At 36.7% G+C, this 24045-nt stretch overlaps 1 protein-coding gene and 1 long non-coding RNA gene across 2 annotated transcripts in view; one reads left to right on the forward strand and one right to left on the reverse strand.

The window, feature by feature from the left end:
• The window catches only part of MEI4 (meiotic double-stranded break formation protein 4), a 202754-nt gene that overhangs the window by 83522 nt on the left and 95187 nt on the right, over positions 1–24045 (forward strand). The window lies entirely within an intron of this gene.
• LOC123385438 overlaps positions 14579–24045 on the reverse strand; it is a 241742-nt gene continuing 232275 nt past the window's right edge. Inside the window, exon 3 of the long non-coding RNA XR_006597930.1 lies at positions 14579–18913. This is a non-coding gene — a long non-coding RNA (uncharacterized LOC123385438). The remainder of the gene's footprint in view (positions 18914–24045) is intronic.

Raw genomic sequence — 24045 nt, forward strand, 5'->3', positions numbered from 1 at the left:
GTGGTATCAACAATAGTTAAATTATATAAAGAGTCCAAATGGCCATTGACTGATGAATGGATAAAGAATGGATAAAGAATATGTGGTGTGTGTGTGTGTGTGTGTGTGTGTGTGTGTGTGTGTGTATGTATACATACACACACTGGAGTGACATGTATATGTATACATATACACACACACATATGTGCTAGGTGAAATAAGTTAGTGAAAGGCAGATATCATATGATTTCACTCATATGTGGAATTTGAGAAATACTACAGATGAACATAGGGGAAGGGAAGGAAAAATAAGATAAAAACAGAGAGGGAGGCAAACCATAAGAGACTCTTAAATACAAAGAACAAACTGAAGGTTGGAGGGGAGGTTGGTGGGGTATCAGTTAAATGGGTGATGGGCATTAAGAAGAACACTTTTTGGGATGAGCACTAGGTGTCATATGTAAGAGATGAACCACTGGGTTCTACACCTGAAGCTGATACTACACTGTATGTTAACTAACTTTATTTAAATTAAAAAAAAGAAAGATACCCAATGTTAATAGTAAGCATTAAAAAGCTGACGTGTGTACATTAATATCAGACAAAATAGATTTTAAGAATAATACTGGAAAGACGAAGGACGTTTCATAATGATAAAAGTATAGAAGTGTCAATATATTAGGAAGATATATGTAAATGTATGTGCACCTAACAGAATCACAAAACTGAAAGAATTAATAGGAGTAATAGACTATTTTAATACTCCTCCTGCAATAAATGATAGATTAAGTAGGTAGAAATTCAGTAAGCATATGAAATACCATCTACCAACTTCATCTAACTGACTTAGAAAACATCAGCCAACAGCAGCAGAATGCACATTCTTTTTTAAGTACACATAAAACATTCATGAACATAGGCTATTCACTAGACCCTAAAAGTACCTGCTTGTGAAGAATTTTTATAACATCATCATTTATAATATCCCCAAATTAGAAACAACCCAAATGAACATTTGCCTGTGAATGAATAAACAAAGTATGGTATATCCATACAATGAAATACTATGAATAAAAAGTTCCAAGCTACCTGTATATAACATAGCTGAATTTTAAAGACATCATGTTAAGTGAAAGATACCAGGCAAAAAAGTATATATTACATGATTCCACTTATATGAAATTTCTAGAAAAAAAGCAAAACTGTAGTGACTGAAAGCAGACCAGTGGGGCTGCTGGTGGATGTGTGTGGATTGAATGCTTTATATCTTTAACAGAATTATTTGGAATAGAAATGATCTATTTTGATACTAAGAGTGATGGATTTTATAAAATAGTCTTTGATAGTCATTAACTAAAGGTTCAAATCAATGGAGCCTAGTCTTACTAACCTAACTCCAATCCCTTTCCCCAACTTTAAATCAACTTTTAAAAATTGACTATGGTTATTTCACCATATTCATGACTTTTAATTTTGGATCAGGTTTGTACAAATATTTATTAATAGTATTATCATGTTTTTATTTCTGTCGTGGTTAATGGTATGTTCCAAATTTAAAATAAGGAGACAGGGGCGCCTGGGTGGCTCAGTCGGTTAAGCATCCGACTTCGGCTCAGGTCATGATCTCACGGTTCATGGGTTTGAGCCCCGCATTGGTCTCTGTGCTGACAGCTCAGAGCCTGGAGCCTGTTTCGGATTCTGTGTCTCCCTCTCTCTCTGCCCCTCCCCCACTCATGCTCTGTCTCAAAAATAAATAAACATTAAAAACATTTTTTAAAAAAATAAAAAGTAAAATAAAATAAGGAGACATGCGTCAGACAGGAAAAAAATCTGGTTCAAAATATTACTTACATATTTGGGAAGAAATTTCTTTAACAGGGAATAATCAGATTCACTTATCTCCCAATTTTTTTTTTTACCACTCTAAAGTATATAGCTTTAGTGTTCTTTTTCCATAATTTAATATTATTCACTATGGATCTTTAGATTTTGATAGTAACATTCAGAGTGATCCTATTTACTTTTTAATGAAATCAAGTTGGTATATTAATACCGAAATTCAGTGGCTGAACATTATTCAGAATATACTCCTTATATGTTTTGGATATAAGAAATACAGAGGTGGTAAAAATTTTGTGCCATATTTTCAAGGAATTATGGCTGTGCATTTAGCTACAATTCAACTTGGAAGTGAGACATTAGCCACTGTCATATTACTTATTTGACAAATGTTTTAAAAAATCTGATTTTTATTGCAGACTTGAGAGAACTTGCCATTTAGGTTCTAGTTGAAGAAATATAGCAGTGGCCTGTGATACTCTGGGAAGAGTATATACTGAAAATACTGTTAAATAATATGAGCGCTTATTTCCTACTATTTAGGCAAAGATATGAGATCATCAGTTTAGTTACTTGTACTATCAGAAAAGGTGTTGATGGACTGGACAATCGTTTGGGCATAGCTCTCAGGATATCCATATAAAATACCAGGAATTAATCAGATCCAGGCCAGGAATTTCCCACATTTTGTATTTGTGCTGTGTTCTGGTATGGTAACCGAAATAAAAATGAATGTGGATACCTAAGCACATGGTGGGAAACCTGGAATAGTACTGCCTGGCTAATAGAAAAGGATTCCAGCACCATTCAATAGAACTTTCAGGAGTGATGGAAATGTTCTGTGCTTAAGCTGTGACTACGTAAGCCTTAGTGCAAGTAGTGTACCATAATTACAGCCATTCTGGTTTCATTCCAGCCCTCTTGGACTAGATTTTATGCAGTTTACAGGAGTTCTAATAACTGAGAACATAAGCAGAAGAAATTAAAGCCAAAGAGTTAAGCAAGAGATGGTTGACACTTGGGAATGCTTAACCATGGACGGACCCACCTGGAATACTGCCTTTTGAGCTTGCAGAGTCCAAGTGCTTATACATATTGTGTATTCTATGAACTTCAAAGTCAAACATAAATACCAAAATTTGGTGAAATAGAAAAACCCACTCTGGCTAAACCAGTATATTGAGAATTAGAAACAACCCTCTGATTCCAGTTAGTCTCTCTAACATCATTTAAGAAAATCTTCTATCCACAGGTCATTCTGGAGAATGGGTTTAGGTGGCCATGTTTTGTACTTACTTTCTTCTTGGTTGCAAATAATAAGTTTGCCAGAGAAGGGTACTTAATTCCGGCAGAGACAGACAGATTTGTTCTCGTAGGAATTTACAGTTAAAAAAGAGCCTGAGTTCATTGATGGTGAACACTATAGAGCTTCAGAGTCATACAGTCTAAGGATTGAACAAAATGTTGAGTTGCAAGAAAATGATAGAGTACAGATTTTTGAGACGAGAATGCAGTGAATAGAAAAGTAGAAACAGTTAAAACTAGTGGTTCCCAACAGAGACGGAAAAACTCGCCATTGACGACTTTCTCACGGGCCTGTCTCTTCTTTCAGCACATTTGCCCTATCCACACACCACACATTTATTCCTTTCCTGTCAAACGATTTCTTTTTCCTTTTTTCTCTCTCTCTTTTTCTTCCTTCCTTAATTTTTTTTCTGCATTTTTTTGAGAAAGTAAGGTATTTTTTTTATTAAATAAGTTTCAGGTTGTAGCTTTATGATTCAACATCCGTATATGCTACAAAGTGATCCTTACCACAAATCTAGTTACCATCCATCACCAAACAGTTCCCCTTAACTCATTCTTCCTACCCGCCAACCCACTTCCCATCTCATAACCACTTGCCTGTCTGTTCCCTATATCTATGAGTTTGTTTTTGTTTTATTTTGTTTGTTTGTTTATTAAGATTATACACACACATATACATATACAATATTTGTCTTCCATCTGACTTATTTTGCTCCTCAAAGTCCATTCATGATGTAACAAATGGCAAGATTTCATTCCTTTTTTATGATTGAATAGTATTCCATTGTATATGTATGCATCTTCTTTATCCATTCATCTGTTGATGGATACTTAGGTTGTTTCCATATCTTGGCTATTGTAAATAATGCTGTGATGAACATAGGGATGCAGATATCTTTTCAAATTAGTGTTTTTGTATTCTTCAGGTAAATACTCAAGGGTGGAATAGTTAGGTAATATGGTAATTTTATTCTTAATTTTTAAAAATTAACATTTATTTATTTTTGATAGAGACAGAGCACAAGTGGGGGAGGAGCAGAGAGAGAGGGAGACACAGAATCCGAAGCAGGCTCCAGGCTCCGAGCTGTCAGCACAGAGCCCGACGCGGGGCTCGAACTCACAAACCATTAGATCATGACCTGAGCTGAAGGGGGACGCTTAACCAACTGAGCCACCCAGGCGCCCCTTATTCTTAATTTTTTTAAGGAATCTCTGTACTGTTTCTCTTAGTGGCTGCACCAATTTACACCCTCACCAAGAATATACAGTGGTTTGCTTTTCTCCACATCTTTTCCAACACTTATTTCTTGTCTTCTTGATAAAAGCCAGTCTAACAGGTGTTAGGTGATATCTCATTGTGGTTTTGAGTTTAATTTCCATAATAAATTATTGGTATTGAGTATCTTTTCATGTGCCTGTTGGCAATCTGTATGTCTTCTTTGAAGAAATGTCTGTTTCGATCCACGGTCCACTTTTTAATTGATTGTGTTTTTTTGTTATTAGTTATATTAGTTTTATTTTAATATATTTTACCTATTAAGCCTTTATCAGATATTTGGTTTGCAAATATCTTCTCCCATTCAGTAGGTGGCCTTTTCATTTTGATTATGTTTTTCATTGCTGTGCAGAAGCATTTTAGTTTGATTTGTGTTTATTTTTGCTTTTGTTTTCCTTGCCTCTGGAGTCAGAGCCACATAGATGTTACTAAAACTGATGTTAAGGAGCTTACCATCTATATTACTTTGAAGAGTTTTATGATTTCAGGTCTCACATTGAACTCCATAATGCATTTTGAGTTAATTTTTGTGCACAGTGTAAGACAGTGGTCTAATTTCATTCTTTTGGATGTTGCTATCCAGTTTTCCCAGTGCCATTTATTGAGGAGACTGTCTCCATTGTAAGTTTTTAACTCCTTTATCATAGATTAATTGCTCATATATGTTTGGGTTTATTTCTGAGCTCTCAATTCTGTTATACTGATCTGTGTGTCTGTTTTTGTACCAATACTGTACTGTTTTGATGACTATAGTTTTGTAGTATAGTTAGAAATCAGGGAGCATGATAACCTCTAGCTCTGTTCTTCTCAAGATTGCTTTGGATATCCAGGATCATTTATGGTTTTAGATAATTTATACAAATTTTCAAATTATTTGTTATGGTTCTGTGAAGTATACCATCGGTATTTTGATAGGAATTTCATCAAATCTGTAGATTGCTTTGGGTACTGTAGATACTTTAACAATACTAATTTTACCCCATGAACACAGAATATCTTTCCATTTATGTTTCTTCAGTTTCTTTAATCAGTGTCTTACAGTTTTCAGTGTACAAGTCTTCACCTCCTTTGTTAAATTTATTCCTAAGTATTTTATTTTTTGATGTCATTATAAATGGGACTGTTTTCTAATTTCTTTTTCTGATACTTTGTTATTATTGTATAGGAATGCAACCGGTTTTTTTTTTGTATTGATTTTGTATCCTGCCCTTTTACTAAATTCACTTATTACATCCAACAGTTTTTGGTGGATTCTTAAGGGTTTTCTATATACAGTATCATGTTATCTGCAAATAGTGACTCTTATTTATCAATTTTTACTTCCATATGTTTTCTTAATTAATTAATGCCACTTCTTTTTTACTTACAGAAGTCCCTTTAACATTCCTTCTAGGGCCTATTTAGTGGTGATGAGCTCCTTTAGCTTCTCCTTATCAAGAAAGTTAATCTCTCCTTCAATTCTGAATGATAACCTTGATAGATAGTGTAGTCTAGGCAGTAAGTTATTTTTCCTGTCATCACTTTAAATATATCACACTACTTGCTTTTGGACTGCAAAATTTCTGCTGAGAAATCTGATGGCCTTACGGGGTTTCCCTTGTTCATAATAAGTTCTTATTCTCTTACTACCTTTAGAGTTCCCTCTTTATCCTTTAATTTTACCATTTTAATTGTAGTATTTGTTAGTGAGGAATTCTTTCTGTTCATCTTATTTGGAACTCTCTGGGATTCCTGGACCTGGATGTTTTATTCCTTCCCTGGGTTAGGGAAGTTTTCATGTATTAATTCTTTAAATAATTTTTCTGATCTTTTCTTTATCTCTTCTTTTTCTGAGGTTGCTGTAATGTGAATGTTATTCCACTTTAAGTTGTCTCACAGGTCATTTAGGGTATCTTCACTTTTCTTTTTTCCTTTTTTTCTTTTTTATTATTTTGCTTTTATTTATTTTTTAGGGAGAGAGTGTGTGAGTGGAGGAGAAGGGCAGAGGGGGAGAGAGAAAAAGAGAGAGAGAGAGAGAGAGAGAGAGAGAAAGAGAAAGAATCTTAAGCAAGCCCTATGCTCACCTCAGAGGCCAACACAGAGCTCAATCCGATGGCCCTAGGATTGTGACTTGAGCTGAAATTCAGAGTCAGAGGCTCAACTGACTTATCCACCCAGGTGCCCCTGAAGTCTTTTCTTTCCTTTTCTTTTCTTTTCTTTTCTTTTCTTTTCTTTTCTTTTCTTTTCTTTTCTTTTCTTTTTTTCTTTCTTTCTTTCTTTCTTTCTTTCTTTCTTTCTTTCTTTCTTTCAGAGAGAAAGAGAGCATGAATATGCAAGTGGGAGAGAGGCAGAAGCAGAGGAAGAGAGAGAATCCCAAGCAGTCTCCACCCTGTGTGGAGCCTGACACAGGGCTTGATCTCACAACCATGAGATCATGACCTGAGTTGAAATCAAGAGTCTGACACTCGGGGCGCCTGGGTGGCGCAGTCGGTTAAGTGTCCGACTTCAGCCAGGTCACGATCTTGCGGTCCGTGAGTTCGAGCCCCGCGTCGGGCTCTGGACTGATGGCTCAGAGCCTGGAGCCTGTTTCTGATTCTGTGTCTCCCTCTCTCTCTGCCCCTCCCCCGTTCATGCTCTGTCTATTAAAATAATAGAAGATATTTTGATCTGGGATGAGAAAGATAAGATTATTCTATTAAAGAGAAAATTTCCTCAGTTGGAAAGTTAAATAAGTGAAGAATGAGAAGACCTAGACACAAATAAGAATTCCTTCTCTCTGTGTCATCACCTCATCCTTTAGATTAAATTGAACTGTAGTACTTTGAATATGAATGAAATAACATTCTGCAAACTATCACCATTCCCTGCTATATGTTTTTCTTATTCAAAGTGAATCATTACAATTTCATGAGCTTGTGAACCTCCTACTTTAGATAATGTTATGTTTATTTATTTTCAATTAGATATTATTATATAAAAATGGATATTTGAAGAATCTTCTATGCATATCCAGGTTAAAAAAATTGTTAGAGGAACATTATTGTTCAAGGGCTAAACAAAAGATAGGAGCTGAATTTTGAATTCTAATTTTTTAAATTCTATTTAATAATTAGAATTTTACAATCTGATGAATAATTCTTATTTCCATAACACATAGGGAAAGAAAGCGAGTATAAGCAGTTATTTAGCACTAGTAGGTTAGATCAGAAAAATAAATATTTGGAATTAAGTTTCAAATACCTTGCAGGTTTTGAAACCGGGGTTACTGCTTCAAGAAATGAAAATTCTGAAAGGATGAGGGCAGATAGGTTAGGGATAATTTTATGAAGTTTTTAAACATATTCATGTCTCTTACACAGGTAATGTATGCTATTTTCCATCTCTCCTGAGAACAGGACAAGAAAAAATCATTTTATTCTACAGCATAAGGGACTTATGAAAATTATTTTCTGAGAGCAAAATTTGTTAAGCATTAGAACAGATACCAGGGGAGGTTGTAAAATCGCTTTCCCTTGAGGTCCCTAAAAATAGAATCATTTCTCCTTTTCTTGGTATTTTACAAATTCTTCTTCCTCAGAGAAGAGGGATGAATAACTTGACCTCTAACAGTCCCTTTTTTCTGGCCTGTTGCAAGGCGCTGTGTGTGAGTAGAAAATACGGTCAGAAACGTCATTAAGGTCTTGTCAAGAAAAAAAAAGAAAAAAAGGAATAAAGGAATAACTTGAGAACAAAGCGTGTACATAACATACATATGAATCATGCTGTTAATTTCTATGAAGTCCTGTTTCTGCATATTTATTGCTTTGGGCTTTAACAAAAAGAGATAAGCTTCGATTTTATTTGTACTGTTCATTTTTTCCCCCTAGAAATACAGTTTCTGCTCTGAGAGGCTGAAATGGCAGTGTTCACAATACTGTGATTTTTGGTGTCTTGGAGGATCCAGAAATACCCTCAAGACCATTTGATTACAAATCAGCAGGGGCAGTAATGGTGGGGATATATAACTTAGGGAATCTGTAATATGTGATAAGTACATTCACAGTATTATATACATGTATCTATGGGGTAGTGTTAACGCTATCAAGATTCAGGGTAAGCATAGAATGTAAGGAAGCCTTCACCTACAGAGTCATATTTGTTCTTGGTATTGGAGTATTAATATGTCCTCAGCCAAAGGTTTACCAAGTCTGTTTCAATGCAAAAAATATGAAGAAGCTTCCAGAGCATGGGGCTTTAGTCAGAAATACAGCTATAATGGTGGTTTGGGTCATATTAAGTACTTTGCTTTACTATTTTAAAGGAATTTGGTTTTTGCTATTTAGTCATATCCATCCTGTCACCTGTTTTTGTAAATAGAACATATCTACACAGGTTTCTTTATGTATTATCCGTGGCTACTTTGCACTACAGTGGCAGAATTGGGTAGTTGCAACAGAGACCTTATGGACCACAAAACCTAACATTTATTATATGACCCTTTACAGAAGAAGTTTGACCACTTCTGTCATAGATGATAATTTTGCTTTGTTTTCCCTGGGGAATAGTCTGATCAGATTTATGACTTACAAAACTGGCTTTGGCAGACAGAGAAGATACTGGTTTCTTGTCATATCCTAGTTCTTTGCAAATAGATGTACTTCATAAAGATATTTTGAAGAATGAATGAGTGAACGAATGAATATATTCATTAGGGCATAGCACAGTCAAAATTAAATTCAGATTTCAGGTGAGAAATAATAAAGTCCTGAAACAAGGAGATTAGCAAGAGGAATAGTAAAGAGAGCGTCTAAATGAAAGTTATTTGAAAAATAGAATTAGCTGGACATGACTTAATCATTTTAGTAAACCAGTCATTTATTTGTTTTACCAATGACTCTTATTTTTAATCTGTTATTGTCAAAATTTGTTTAGTTTTTTATTATTTTTTAAAGTTTTCATTTATTTATTTAGAGAGAGAACAAGCGAGGGGATGGGCAGAGAGAGAAAGTAGGAGAGAGGATCTGAAGCCGGCTCTGTGCTGACAGCAGAGAGCCAGTGTGGGGCTCAAACTCACAAACCATGAGATCATGACCTGAGCTGAAGTTGGACCCTTAACCGACTGAGCCACCCAGGCACCCCTGTTGAAATTTTTAAATACATGCCAAAGTAGGGATGAACAACCATGTGGTGACTCCCTCGTCTCAACAGTAAGCAACATTTGCCAATCATGTTTTTCTGTCCTCCTAATAAAATACTGTTTTTTTCTGGAGTATTCTAAATCAAAAATAAGTGCAAACCTAAGGGTAATCAATAATGCTAAGGCTATTGATACTTTTTCTGCAGGTAAGGGTACATAGTCATTGTTAGTTTGCTCATTTAACTTAAAATGTGGCTACAACAGTGCTTGTCATAGAATAGCATGATGGTTCTCACCCTGGGAAGGCTTTCCAAAATACAAATTCCTGGATTTATCCCCATTCTGATTTTGTGGTTCTGGAAAAGTCTTGCGGTCATGTATTTCAAAAATGTCCCAGGGGTAATGCTGATGAGCACCAAAGGCTGTGAAGCACCAAGTTAGTCAAATACCATAGTACCATGAGATGTCTCTATGGGTCTCGCAAAATGTAGCTAAGTTTTTGGCTATTACATCATTTTGGGACCTGTCAATACTAAGGCTGTGAGCATTAGAACATTAGACTATGCGTAGGCCTTCTGGAACTTTAGAAAGTTTGAAAACAGTGCAGTGGATGCCTTACACACAGTATGAACATATGTCTCCCATTGCCTGGGTTAGTTCTGGTTATTGTCTGTTGTCCTGGAGTAGTTAACAGCACTCTGTTTAACTCTCAAAAGGATCCCAGTTTGGGTAATTATGGATATGATTGAATATGAAAAATGAACATTCTCTAATATGAAGAGTTTTCAGTGGACTTTTAGATCATGGAAAAGGATTCGAATTTTTGTCTGAAAATACAACAGAAAGCCACCGAGACAGAAGACTAATGTGGTTCATTTTATGTTTATAAAAGATTAGTGACCAGGATATGAAGAATTGATTGAAGGCAACAACAGTGTCCCAGCTTCCAAATGGGGATGCCATTCAAATGAACTGTTGGCTATCTAAGTGTGAAATTCAGAGAGTAGGATTCATCAGCAGTCACCATGGGAACCCTTAGCTTCCAGAAGTACTGACATGGCTGAAGTCAACTGAGGGAGTATTAAAAAAGAAGAGGACCCAGGCTGGCTGTGAGTCAGTCTAGCATCTAATGTTTGTAATAGGAAAAGCAGAGGACTGGCAAAGGATGAAAACTATGAGAGGAGGTTGTATCAAAGAGGGAGTTTCATCTCTAGTAAATACTTTTGTGAAGATGTCACAGGTTGAATTCCCTGAGAAGCAGTTTCTTGGAAGAAGTGTAATGTGTAGGGTGTTTATCTAGAAGACCTTTGGGATCAACATTTGTGGAAGAAAGGTTTGGAGGGAGAAGTGGGGCTGTGGTGTAGCCCAGTGGCAATGTTAGCTGACACCCCAGGGGACTCTGGAGCTATAGAATGGTCCTTAGGAGCTGTCCTGAGTTGGGCCAAAAGGCCCCCCTCATTATATTCCCACAGGAATGTGGGTCACACTAAGGAAGGGTATGACTTGGACCAAGGTGGCTCTCTGCAGCTGAGGAAATGTCTGAAGGAGCTGGCAGTTGAAGGCTATCCTGCTGACAGCACTCCTAGTAGCTTGGGCAGCACGTGCTTCATTGGACGGGGATTTGGGGTGGCCCATCGTAGTGTCTACCACACGGGGAAGCTATATGAGGACCAATGAGTGATCTTTGTTTACTTAACATACTTACTGAACATCACAATGTGCCAGGCAGTGAACTAAGTGCTGGTAGATAAATGTGTAAAATAACTGTTACACCTTGTAATACGTGTCGTGAACTACACGAACAGTTAAGTAATGGAGAATGTAGAGTTGAGATTTACTTGTTTAAAGAGGACTTTGTGACCTTTACAATAGTTTAGTGGAGTGGCATATGTAGAAACAGACTGGAGTAATTTGAGCAATGAATGTAATAATGTTATTTTCAGATGCGTAAGTTGTGATTTCTTTCTATTTGAAAAGATAGCATCAACTTCCTTTATTAAAAACATACTGATTAATAATGACTCACAGATAAAGTTGTCTTCTATTCAGTTTTTAGAATTCTTTCACTTCTGTTCACTTAGTTGATTCTCAGCCTTGTAAGGTTGACAGGGAAAGTGTTATTATCCCCATTTTATAAGTAAGGGTACTGGAAAGAGGTACTTCAAAGGTTAGAGGATAACCAAAGTCTGGTAGGAGGTGAAATGAGGCTAAGAATCGCATCTTTTGCAATATCTTTCCCTGGTCTTTCCTTCAAGTAAGGTGACCAACCAAATGGTTGATAATAATAGGGAGGGCTTAAATACCTTTTATCAAATTCAAATCATCATAACATTGCATGTAGAGTTGCCAGATGAAATATCTGAGATATGCTTATACTAAAAACTTATTCATTGTTTATCTTACATTGAAATCAACTGTATTTCCTGTATTTTAATCTGATACATTTGGCAGCTCTTGTTGTGTGACACAGTGAGTCTCAGCTTCCTTTATAGTTGGTGCTTAAAAAAAAAATCCCGATAGCATGTGCAGTTGACCATGCTGTAAGACCTGACCTGCCAAATGTTAAGACCTATATTGATGGGCATGAATAAATGAATGTAAGTTAAAATGAGCTAAATCAATACATGCTGAGCAAGTCTGGTGTATATGGTATATGTTGCCCACCCTGAGATGTGGAATCTCATTAATACCCACCCCAATCTTCCCACGTAGAGAAGAGACATGACAAGATAGTTTTAATGAGTGTAGAGGTGTGCCTGGCAGATGGTCTAGCGTTTTGTAGTGCCAAGCAGCAAAAATGTGTAGTTAACACTCGAATGGATCTTCAAATCTTCCTCTAGGCCACCTGTTGGGGACTCTGGAAGCCTGCTTAGGCTTCAGAATGGTAAATGTTCTGGAAAAAAGGGAATAGGAGCAGTTTGTCCCAGTTCACCATGATTAGACATGGCCAGCTGCTGTCCAGAGAAGGCATTTTTAAGAATTTGATCATGGAAGTAAAACTGTTTGTGGGCTTGACAAGAGGTAAAGAAGGCATTTGCCTGGTGTCAGAGAATAAAAGGTAAAGATAAGTTCATCAATACATTTCACAAACATTTGTTGTAATAGAAGTGTTCATGTAAAGCTTATATTAAGCCCCTAAGCTGTTATTTTAATAATGTAAAAAGTAATTAAAACTGAGGCTTTGGGAACTTTTTTTAGTATTTGGCCCTATAAATAGAATCTTACTGCTATTAAAGGGAAAATATGTGTCATAGACCCCCTGAATTCTTAACCAAAGTTTAATAAATAAATGGATCACAAAATATAGAGGATCACAAAAAATGAAATACATTTTTTTTCCTGTTACATAAGCAGCAGTATCTATCCTTATTTGTATTTTGGATGTTTTAATGGTTTCTTTTTATATTGTAAGAATCCATGATCTGTCTCCAGATTAATGCATTTGAATATATCTTCTTGATTAGATCTCTTGCTGGGAGGAGAAAGAGAAAGAAAAAAATCTACTTAAAATCAGAACTGCTTATATTGAAATTGATTGCATGATTGGATATTCAAGAGTATTTAATTAAATCTGTGTTGTACTCTAATTTTCTTTTAACAATTGATTAAAACTGTGTAAATAGATATCAGAGACATCATTCCATTGTTTATAGATGCATCTCCAGTGTTGGAAAACAAATTTGTTTAAGCCTGCATGTGTATTTGGTAGTTTGGCATGTAGTTAAGAATGCAGACTTGTATCAGCTTGTGAAATGGTCTGAGGTTTAGTCCTGGCTTCCCTATTTCTTTGCTGTGTGACCTTGAGAAAGTCACTTCACCCTCCTGAACTTCAGTTCCCTAATCTTGTAAAAGAGGGTGAATAAATATGCCTTCTTTGTGAGGTTATTGTGAAAATTTACTTAGAATGCTGTCTAGCATGATAAACCCTATAAAGTATGTTTTATTGTTATTATCTGTTCATAAAATTATGGTAAGATTGATACCTTCTATAAATGATGAGGTAATTTTGAAATAGTTAATAAAATAACATGTGAAATAATCATCTTAGAAGTATGTCTTAATAATACATTTTAACATTTTGATAGATAATAGGAAGGTATTTGTATACACATAAATATATGCACCAATTAGCTATTTTTTTTTCTAATTTTGGACATTCGCAATAAGTATTTGGTGTGTGTACTTGATTTCTAAGATCTTTTTTCAGGTAATTAATAAACTCTTATAGTATATGAAGTTATGTATTTTAGGATCCTGAGAAATACATCTTATGAAGGTACTTACATAATGATAATGAACAATCTTTTTCTATGAAGTTACAGCTGAAACCTTTTGCTATTTTTTTGTTTTTCTCCTGAGTAGTTGCTTTTTAATTTGGAGCTAATGTTCATGAATGATTCTTGAAAAGATCAACACTGGACTATATAAAAACTGTCATGAACTCATATCAATTACTATTCTTTGGGGAATCCACAAAGAAACATTTTCTATATTCCTTAATTATCACAAGTTTTTGCAAAATACTAAATATTTATTTTCAGTATGTAGTTCATACTTCTCAGTGATTATTATATTTATTTAAATTTTAGTTAACATAGAGTGCAATATTAGTTTCAGGAGTAGAATTCAGTGATTATCACATACAACACCCAGTGATTATTAATATATTAATTTCGGTAAGGAAAAGATTAAGCAGGTAGGACTTGTGAAGGAGAAAATAAATAACTAAAGTCTCTATCTACATTATGCTGTAGGGAATTGTGGCAAGCTGCTGTCCTTGATTTCACCTGTAGTCAGAAGGAGTGGAAATGACCTGTTCTTGAGGTAGGGCATCTAGTGGTGACACAAAGTTTGACTCTCTGGAGGTGGAGGGTGAGTTGGGTTAGCAAGGTGTAAATATCAGGTTGCCTAGATTGAGCAGATCTCTGGTAATTTCCTCAGACCATGGCAAAAGAGAGCCTTTGTGTTTCCTAGTCCGTGGATCTTTCTGTGTAGTGGTGTCTACTCATTAGAGCAGGTCAAGACACACATGGGCTGTTGATTCTCAAATCCCTAAAAGACCACCAGAATAAAACTATTGATAAAACAAAGCCAAGTTTTACTAACATCCTCTTGACAGAGTCATAGTAGTATTTCCAAATGGGAAAATTAAGGAAGGTTATTTCCTGAAGTTCTAAAGGAACTTTAGAGACTGAGTCAGTGATGTTCAGGTAGGTCTTGGCCAAGTGGGGAGCTGATTGGGACTGGAAAGTATCTGTGATGTAATAGTTTTAGACTCTTGGGCATAGGCAGGTGAGGATCCTAAAGCAAGTCTTCTTAAGCAAGTTATTTTGGTTGAACACAATCTTATCTTCTGGAAACAGTTATTTTCTGGAGCAAGCAGTTAAGTTTTTTAATAACTAGACTTGTTTTTTTGTTTTTTTTTTTTTGTTTTTTTTTTATAATATAGGGACAGAGAAGTCTTTGTAACCGTGTTGTTTACCATAGGGTCAGGAAATTGTGCCTGGTTCCAGTATTGCTTAACTGCTTAACTCTTGGTCTTAGTTTTCCACATCAACCTAGAGATGAGTTTCCTTGCATTTGCTGGCTTAAATTCACATATGGATACAAACCTGTCTCCAAGACAAACAAATAAACAAGACAACTATACTCTTCCCTTCTTCCTTTTTCTGTCTCTTAACTCTCCCAGTGGTGTTGGCCCAGTACCGTCCTTAGGACATTCTTATGGGGCCACTTACTCTGAAACCAGACAGGCCCTTGAAATATATCCTCAAAATATGCAGGAATATTTATGATCAGGGTAACCTTCTTTGTTCCCCAAGAATCTCTTCCTTTGAACTAGACCTAATAGTGGTTGATTTTGAGTATTGCAAATGATTTTCTCTTTCTGCTGTTGACATTTCTCTTTTCACAGTTGACATTAAACATTTCTACTGATAGTTCCATCAGAACCTGTTTCTCTTTGTTTATGTTTGTTTTTAAAACAGAAAGACTGATGGTATTTGAGTCTGCTCTTAGTGCCCTGGGGTTGGTACCTGCTAAGGACTGTCTTTCTGATTGTTGTAGTCCTGGAGACCCAGGAATGCCAACCCTCCTGGCCACCAGAGCAAGGCAGTCAAGGGTTATGCCCTGGCAGCAGACTAAAAACTGGAGCCCAGACATATGTAAAAGCTCACTCTGGGAGATGCTATCACTCTGGCACAGAGCAGAGGGAGAGTGTGAAAACAGTTCCAGCCCTCTAAGGGTCTCAGTCAGCCCTTTGATGTGTGTTAAATTAGAAGCCTGCCCCTCTGGCTGCAACTACTGAAGATAACCTAATAGGCCTCTTTCACTGAAAGATTAAGCACCTGGGTCTGCTGCCTCTTACAGTGTTCAGGGTGTGGTAACTCTTTCTCTGTTGGATATAGTCCTGTGGGACCTGTGAGCATAAGCCTAAATGTCCACCAAGAGGCAGATAATGCAGAGGTTTCTCCTGGCAGCAGCTGCTAGAATCAGGGCACCAGAGATGGGTGTAAGATCCTTTCTGGAAGATACCAGCTAGCTGGAGTGAAGCATGCAGACAGCACAAAGATTGTGTCCATTGGCCTCCATTCTCGGATAACATGGCCGTAGGTCCCTACACATGTGCCAAGCCAGAAACCTGCTCTCAGGCCAAAGGTCCTGAACAAGTAGCAAATGGACCTCTTTCTAAGAAAGGCTGGGGGCATGTTTCAGTCCGTTATCTGTATAATGTCCAGTGAGTGGTAGTCTGCCAAGGGCTGAATTTCCGATTGTTATAGTCCCATGCACTCAGAGCCAGATGGTGAAGGGGTGTCCTCTGGGTGGCAGCTACAAAGACCAGTTAGCCAGATGTAAATACTGGGGCACCACTGTGCGTAGAAGCTCCCCCTGGCAGGTACTGGTGCTCTGGAGTGTGGCATAAGGGGTTTGCAAAAATAACACTCACTGAAAAAAAAGGGAGGGAAAGGAAAGGGGGAGATAAGGCATTCATTGGACTTAGCAAGGCAGAGGGAGAGCAGGAAGGTGGCATCCACTAGCCTCCATCTAAGAGAATATCTCAGAAGGCCCCTGTTCCTCAGACCAATGCTTTCAAGTTAGAAAATGAGTCTCTATCACATAAAGTCTGGGCATTTTTCGAAGGGTTGCTTCTGCACCAGGCCCTGGAGCCAATGAGTCCTGCGTGTCCTTTACAAGCTGTTTCTTAGTTCCCCACAGCCCTGTGGGTCTTGTGAGCAGGAGCCCCATGGGTCTTGAGAGCTGAATGTTTTTGGGGCTTTTTTCTCAGGTGACAGCCTTAAAAGTTGAGGTGTCTGATGTAGGGTAGGAGCCCTTTGTTCTTCAGGGAGAAGCTCCAGGTTTTGAGTTCTCTTCTGATTGTGGTTCATAGTGCCAGGTATGGGGTTTATGGTGCGAGTGTGTCTCCACCTTTCCTACTGTTTCAATATGGTTTCCTTCTTATTTACCTGATGTGAAGGAGTCGCTTCACCTGTTTTTAGGTTTTTTGTTTTTGTTTTTGTTTTTTTAGAGGAAGCTGTTCCATAGATAGCTGCAGATTCAGTGTGTCCATGGGAGAAAGTACGTTCAGGATCTTCCTGTGTTGCCATCTTGAACCAGAACCCCATACTTTTGTTGTGTTTAGCTTTTTTTCATGGTGAAATAAAGCTCTGCTTAGTTATCTTTAGTGGTTATGTTTAAAACTAGCTGGTTTTATATAAAATATATTGAAATTCCTAAAACTAACATGTGTTAAAAGGATAGTATCAAATTTAAAAAGATTTCTTAGTGACTGATAGCTGGAATTCAGTGGAGATTTTCTCTTCAATGACTATTCTTATCTCTGTTATGACTGCTGCTTAACAAATCACACCTTAACTTTGTGGCTTAAAACAATAGTCATCCTTGTATTATCTCACACAGTTTCTGTTGGTAAATACTTTAGGAAAGTCTTAGCTTGAAGCCTTCCATAAAGTTGCAATCAGACATGATGTGGAGATGGAACAGATGGTAACTAGCTCTTCATATAATCTTGGAGTCTCTCTTTTCATATTGTCTTCAGTCTTTGTATATGGATTCTGTGTGTAGTCTCATTTGCGCTTTCTCACAGCATTGTGGTTTAATGGCAGTTGGACTGTTTACATGGTAGCTGAAGGTTTCAAGAGTAAGTATTCCAGTGAGCAAAGCAGAAGCTACATGGTGTTTTATAATCTATCCTTTGGATTCACATAGCATTACTGTCTTTACTGATTGGCTAGACACAGCCTACCCAGTTTCCAGGGGAAGGGACACAGAAGTTGGCCTCTCAGTGGAAGGAATTTCAGAGAATTTGGGGCCATCTTTTTAAGCCTCCACAATTCTACGCAATTCTATGCAATTGTTAAAGCAAGTTGGTGGACAGGATTACAGCGTAATGTTTAACATGGGTTAATTCCTTGGAAACTGGAAGAGGCTCACACTTAGAACCTTTTCAATTATGGATGCATAAGAAAGAATGAAGAGAATTCAACAGCAGTCACTGGCAGAACCTTTTGTTTTTTATGGTCTCCCTTATCCCCTTAGTTTAACTCTAAACTTATAGAAAGTACAGTATGTTACTATGCCCCTTTATATTCCAAAAAAAAAAAAAAAAGACTTGATACCAAAACCCTGGTATAGTCAGCCTTGCTGAGCATTAATTTTGAGTAGTATATATGAGTACAAGTATTAGATACTCTGGCAGATGTATATCAGTCTAAAGGCATTTGATGGATCAGTATCTGTTTTGGTTACCTTTGCTCAGCTACTAGTGTTATGGCAAAAGCTAGTGCCAGTGAAAACACTCATCAGTTTTAAAAGATAAGGTCACTTAGGGCACCTCAGCCTTCCAATATGGTGCAGATTCTTGTCAGCAATTAGATATCTGAGCACCTACAGGATTGCCAGTCTTTACTTGTGTTATGATCTGTATTTCAAGTGAAAGGCTGCAAAAATACAGTTATTGTGGAAGTCCATCAATTCAGTAATGTAATTAAAATTCAGATGCAATCCTCAGTAACTTAATTAAAAAAGAAAAGACCCATAACAATCTGGTTAGAGTTCTTCATAACAGAGTGGAGAAAATGTGATAAAATTCATGTTAGGTTGAATGAATTCATAGGTTCACTAGTGTAATAATCCTCAACTCTTGGTGGTTTAGTGCAGTGCAAGATTGTTCTTTGTGTCTTTGCATTCTTTGTGTCTAATCAGATGGTTTGAGCAGCTTTACAGATGGTTCTTTAGGAACTTGGACTTCTTTGTTGTGCCTTCACATCCCCTCAGTTCTTGGAGCTCTCTGCCAGATTCTCTGCATGTAGCCAGAAGGGAGGTGGAGAGAGATGTGGCATGTTTCATGGGCCAGAGCATCCCCACTGCAGAGGAAGTTGGCAAATATGGTCTCTGTGCTTGGAGAAAAAGAAAAGGGATGTGGTGAGCAGGTAGGAAGTTTCTGCCCCAGAATACTTCATCATTACATTCTTTTATATTCATAAAATAATGCCCAGAAGTGTAATGGTGCCTAGGGATTTACACTGAATAACAAGTTAATATTTACTGTTTTCTCTGTGTAGTCTCTAGCCTGGTAATAAGTTGTGTTCTTGATTTTGTATGAAAAAGAACTAGAATATGAATTATTGCCTGAAAGGGTAAGCAAATATAGTCTTTAAAAGATAAATACGATGAAGGTGGCATTCAGGTGATGGCAAGAATTTCCTCAGGTCAAGTTGGAATTGAACATTAAACCACAGAGTATTCCAAACAGTAGATTCACAATTACTATAAGCTTACAGCTCAAAGCATCATTTAGGCAGTAAACTGTTCAAATGTTTACTTGAAGTCAAGTTAGAGTTACATTAGCACTCTATCTTTGGCTCTTATTTAATCTGAAGCTTTGATTAGTATTTGTTTAAATTTTTTATTAATGTTTATTCATTTTTTGAGAGACAGAGGGTGCAAGCGGGGGAGGGGCAGAGAGAGAGGGAGGCATAGAATCTGAAGCAGGCTCCAGGCTCTGAGCTGTCAGCACAGATGAACTCACAAACTGCAAGATCGTGACCTGAGCCGAAGTCGGACGCTCAACCAACTGAGCCACCCAGGTGGCCTTAGTATTTTTAATAACAGAATCAAATTGGATTAGGTATGGGTCAATTTTGAAATGATCAACTTTAAGCTAAAAAATTGCCAGTAATAGTTTAAATGTTTACTACTACTGCTAACTTAAAATATATACTTAGAATGAATAAAAAGCCAGTCAGGTAGACAATTAAAACATGTAGGCAAGGCAGTGTTTCAGCTTAATTCAGCTACTTAAATTGTTTAGGAAGTTACATTGTATTTACAGTTAAGTGTCTATAGAAGGGAGACTAACGACACACATAGCTAAGTATGGGTAAGGAAGAGAAAACAAAACGGAGGCTACCTAGATGAAGACAGCAAGATCAATTATAGGAATTTTAAGAAGGAAACGAATAAGTGATCAGTTGTTACTCTAGAATAAGTGGAAATGAAGGGCAAAACAAAGCAAACTTCTTTTATAAATAAGAAAAAGAGAACTGCCTAGTCTAAGATGTCAATAAGAAAAGAATCAGTAACCCTTTTTTGTTAATAAAAACGTCTTGGTCATAAAATATTAGCTCCATACTTCAAGTGTTCAACAGAAGTGACATAAAAGGTATTAAGGAGACGCCCTAAAGGACTCCTAGCCAGTGCTGTATATAGTGAGGCACATTTGGAAATTAGTTTTGGCCTCTGGTGGACAATAAATCTGCCTCAGCTCCATAGAAATCAGCCCACAGACCAAAGAAAAGTAAAGACCCAGAGGAGGAGAAACAAAATCAAATCAAGCCCCAGGAGTAGGAGGAAATCATCTCGAGGCATTTCCATGCCACTCTCCTGACACGGCCTCTCAGGCCATTCTCTGCTGAGTACCTTCACACACTGCGGGAGCCCCTGACCCCTGTCTTTGCCGCATCCTCGATGTATAAAAGAAGTTATTGATACTTTAGAGAAGCCTCCATTACTTTCTTTCCTGTAATCACCATTTTCTTTCTTATGTTTTCTCATCTGTGAAAATATAAGGGACCATATACAGGGAGGGCTAATTAAAAGATATATAGGCTCTTGGAAGCAGCTAGACCACAGTCCAGCTATAAACAGATTCCCAGTTGCTGCCATTCTCTGTGGGGTGGAGAAGGGGCAAGAGAGTACTGAGGTGAAATAACACTATACCTGCCAAAATTCTAGATTCACACCATAGGCAAAATGTGTTCGAGGTATCCAAAAGAACGTGCCCCTAACCTTCCAACATATACGTGTTTTTTTCCCATATGGTTTCTTACTTGATTCTACTCCTAGACAGGATCCCTATTTTTATTCTCCTCCTCAGAACAAAACTCAGTATCACATTGCCAGAAAACCCATTACTGAATGCGGTGAAGGCCTGAATCTTCTACCAAATGTCTTATTGATTACCCTTTTTATAATGACCCATACATTCCTAAGCTCAATTTCTGTCATTTCCTTATGTGTTTGCAAGAGTAGGATGACTCTTTAGACCTTTTTATTGCAGAATATAACTCATAGACAGAAAAGTGACTTGTTATACATACACACATCGTATTTTAACAAATGGTTAATAAACTCCGTGTAACTCTCTCTCTAAATGCTTTTCTGGCTTTTATGCTGATAACTCCCTTTTTTGAAATAGTTATATTACCTGTGTGTATGTGTCCCTAAAGATCATATTTTAACTTTAGAATCGCAAATATTCTTTAGTGTCTTGCTTTGCTCAATGTTCTATCTGTAAGATACAATCAGATTGAGTAAAGCTGTGATTTGTCCTGTATTCATTACTGAATGACACCAAGGTCTGTGTATATATGTGTTTCTTCCCCCCACCCCCCACTTTCTTAAATACTCATGCTTATCAGCATTTTATCTTTAGCTCAATTCTGTTCTGATTGTACTTATGTTATCTTGGTATAAGTGAGATACTGGGGTGGAAAAAAAGTCAATAAAGACATTTCTACACTCTACAGGTTAAGTTCAGAGAAGTCCCCAGAAAGCAGAAATTTGACAGAAGCTGTCTTTCTCTGCTGTACTCTACTCTGTTGAAAGATGTAGCTCTTTGGGAGGATAGAAATGGTAAAGTTCCCTGAGTGGCAAGGACCATCCCTGAGTTTGGAGGCTCTGGATTTCACTTCTTATATCCAGGGTGACCTGAACTGCCTGATCCTGAATCCTCATCAGGGTTGTCTCTGGGCTCATATCTCTATTGACCCCAGTTCTGACTGTCGCTGATGGCACATCAGGTTGTCTCTAGACCTTGCCTGTGCTCTTTTCATTCCCCATAAATCCGTACCATCTTTTTTTTTATTTTATTTTGAGAGAGAGAGAGAGTGTGTGTGTGTGTATGAGGAGAGGAGGGGCAGAGAGAGAGAGAGGGAGAATCCCAACCAGATTCCACATTGACAGCGCAGAGCCTGATGGGGGGCTTTAACTCACAAACGCTGAGATCATGACCTGAGCTGAAACCAAGAGTCAGATGCTCAGCTGCCTAAGCCACGCAGCACCCCTGTACCATCTTGAAAGAAGTTTGCCACATATCACAGAGAAAGCAATAACTAGCCTTTATAGACCCTAAAATCTTATTTCTCTAATTTCACTCTTATTACTCTCAGAATTTTTTTTTCTTCAAAAATTACTTTCTCTCCTTTTTTTTTTGTAGGCCAGAACGATACAGACAGACTAGCTTTTAGGGCCCAGGCCTGGAGAGAAAGACCCCATGCTTCCCTCGGCTTACCATGCCTTTAAGTGCAGCATTCTGCATTGCTTCTCTCTCACCCCGGCAGTGTCTATGATCGGCTCACTGTCCTTGCTGTATTGACACTGACTTGAACTGCATTGTTCACGGACTGCAGATATCTTAGCCAGTATATAAGAACCTACTTGTTAGAATCTGTAAATGATTACATTAGATTAGAATCAGATGCCAATAGAACAGGGCTTTTTCAAAGTGTTATTAAATTGGGTTTTTTGGTTTTTGTTTTTTAATATGATTGCTGCCATCTACCCTTGTAAGTCTGGACAATTTATATTGCTCCATAGCCTCTGTTTCAGAATTTTCAATATATTTTGGTACTTGTGTGTTTGTTGCCTTTTCATTTGAAACTAATGTTTAAAATTAGTGTCCCTGGAAAAGTTTCTTTTGTATCTCATTTTCCTTTAGATCATATCTGGAAAGCATTAGAGGATCTTTCAAAATAGGAGCTTTACTTTGCAAATCTTTCATAAGGTAAAAAATCAGGTGTCCCATTAAAGTATAACAGTACATGAGTTACGTATCAATCTAATTGGTTTCTTATATTCATGTTTTCTTAAGCTTTTTAAACAAATACCAATATCAATACAACTCTAAAATTAAGTGGAATTAATTTTCATGATCCTTCTTCTTCCGAAACTTAAAATTTCCTTCCTGCTCTTTGTAAAATTTGTAAAACCATCACTTGTTTTCTTTTATATCTTTATATTTTAATACTTTTTAATGTGGATTATAATGTTAAGTGTTCTATGTTATTACATAATTGTGATGTTTGTGATATGTATTTAGTGGATGCAACCCAATTTTACCTATTTACACACTGTTGGATATTTAGCTGTTTAAAAAAATACAATTTCAATGTAAACATACAGTATTTTTTATTCTTTCACATTATTTAAATATTATGTTCTAATGGAATGAGTATAAGGTGATACCTTCTTACAATTTTTGGTTTGGTTATTTTGAGATGTAGAGAATTTTTTTTTCATATATTTATTTACTATTTCTGTTTACTTTGTGAATTACCTATTAATATTTTTTTGCTATTAATCTATTGGGTGCTCAGTAATGTTTTAACTGGTTTAACATTTTTTTATCACTATCATTGACTCTTTTTTTGTCATATTTAATAGGTTTTTCCCTCACAATGCTTTTTTCACTTTCAGTGTACTTAATGTTTTGGTATCGTAGCTTAATCTTTTCATATTTTTTGTCTTATTCATTTTACTTCTCAAAACTTAGAAAAATTATGACCTGTCCAGAACTCTAATGTATATATGTATTATTTTCTGGCATTTTTTCCTAAGATTAAAAAATAACAAAACTTAACCCTTTTTAATCTTTTAATTCAATTTGATGGGAATGTTATGATTAACCTGTGAACACCCCAAATTCTTTCCATGCAAAGTTTTCTTCACTTTGCCTTTTTCTTCCCCCAGTGAGTAGATTCCCTCTGATATGGGAAATTCTTGTAAGTGATGATGTAGAACTGAAATTTGGCTGGTAGCTTTACTGGGTTATAAAGACATCTACCAGTTAATGACTTAGGAAATAATAAGAGCCCTTTTTTTTAATTGGGATTTAGTATTTCATATATATATCATGGTGTTGGTTTCAATGTATCAGTTTTGTTTAAAACCTGAAGAAGTCCTTCTGTTTCCTATATCTGATCTTCTGTTGGTTCAAGGAAGATTACTTTGAACTCTGAAGATTTATTCT

The sequence above is a fragment of the Felis catus genome, chromosome B2 (genome assembly GCF_018350175.1).
Source record: "Felis catus isolate Fca126 chromosome B2, F.catus_Fca126_mat1.0, whole genome shotgun sequence".
Lineage (NCBI taxonomy): Eukaryota > Metazoa > Chordata > Mammalia > Carnivora > Felidae > Felis > Felis catus.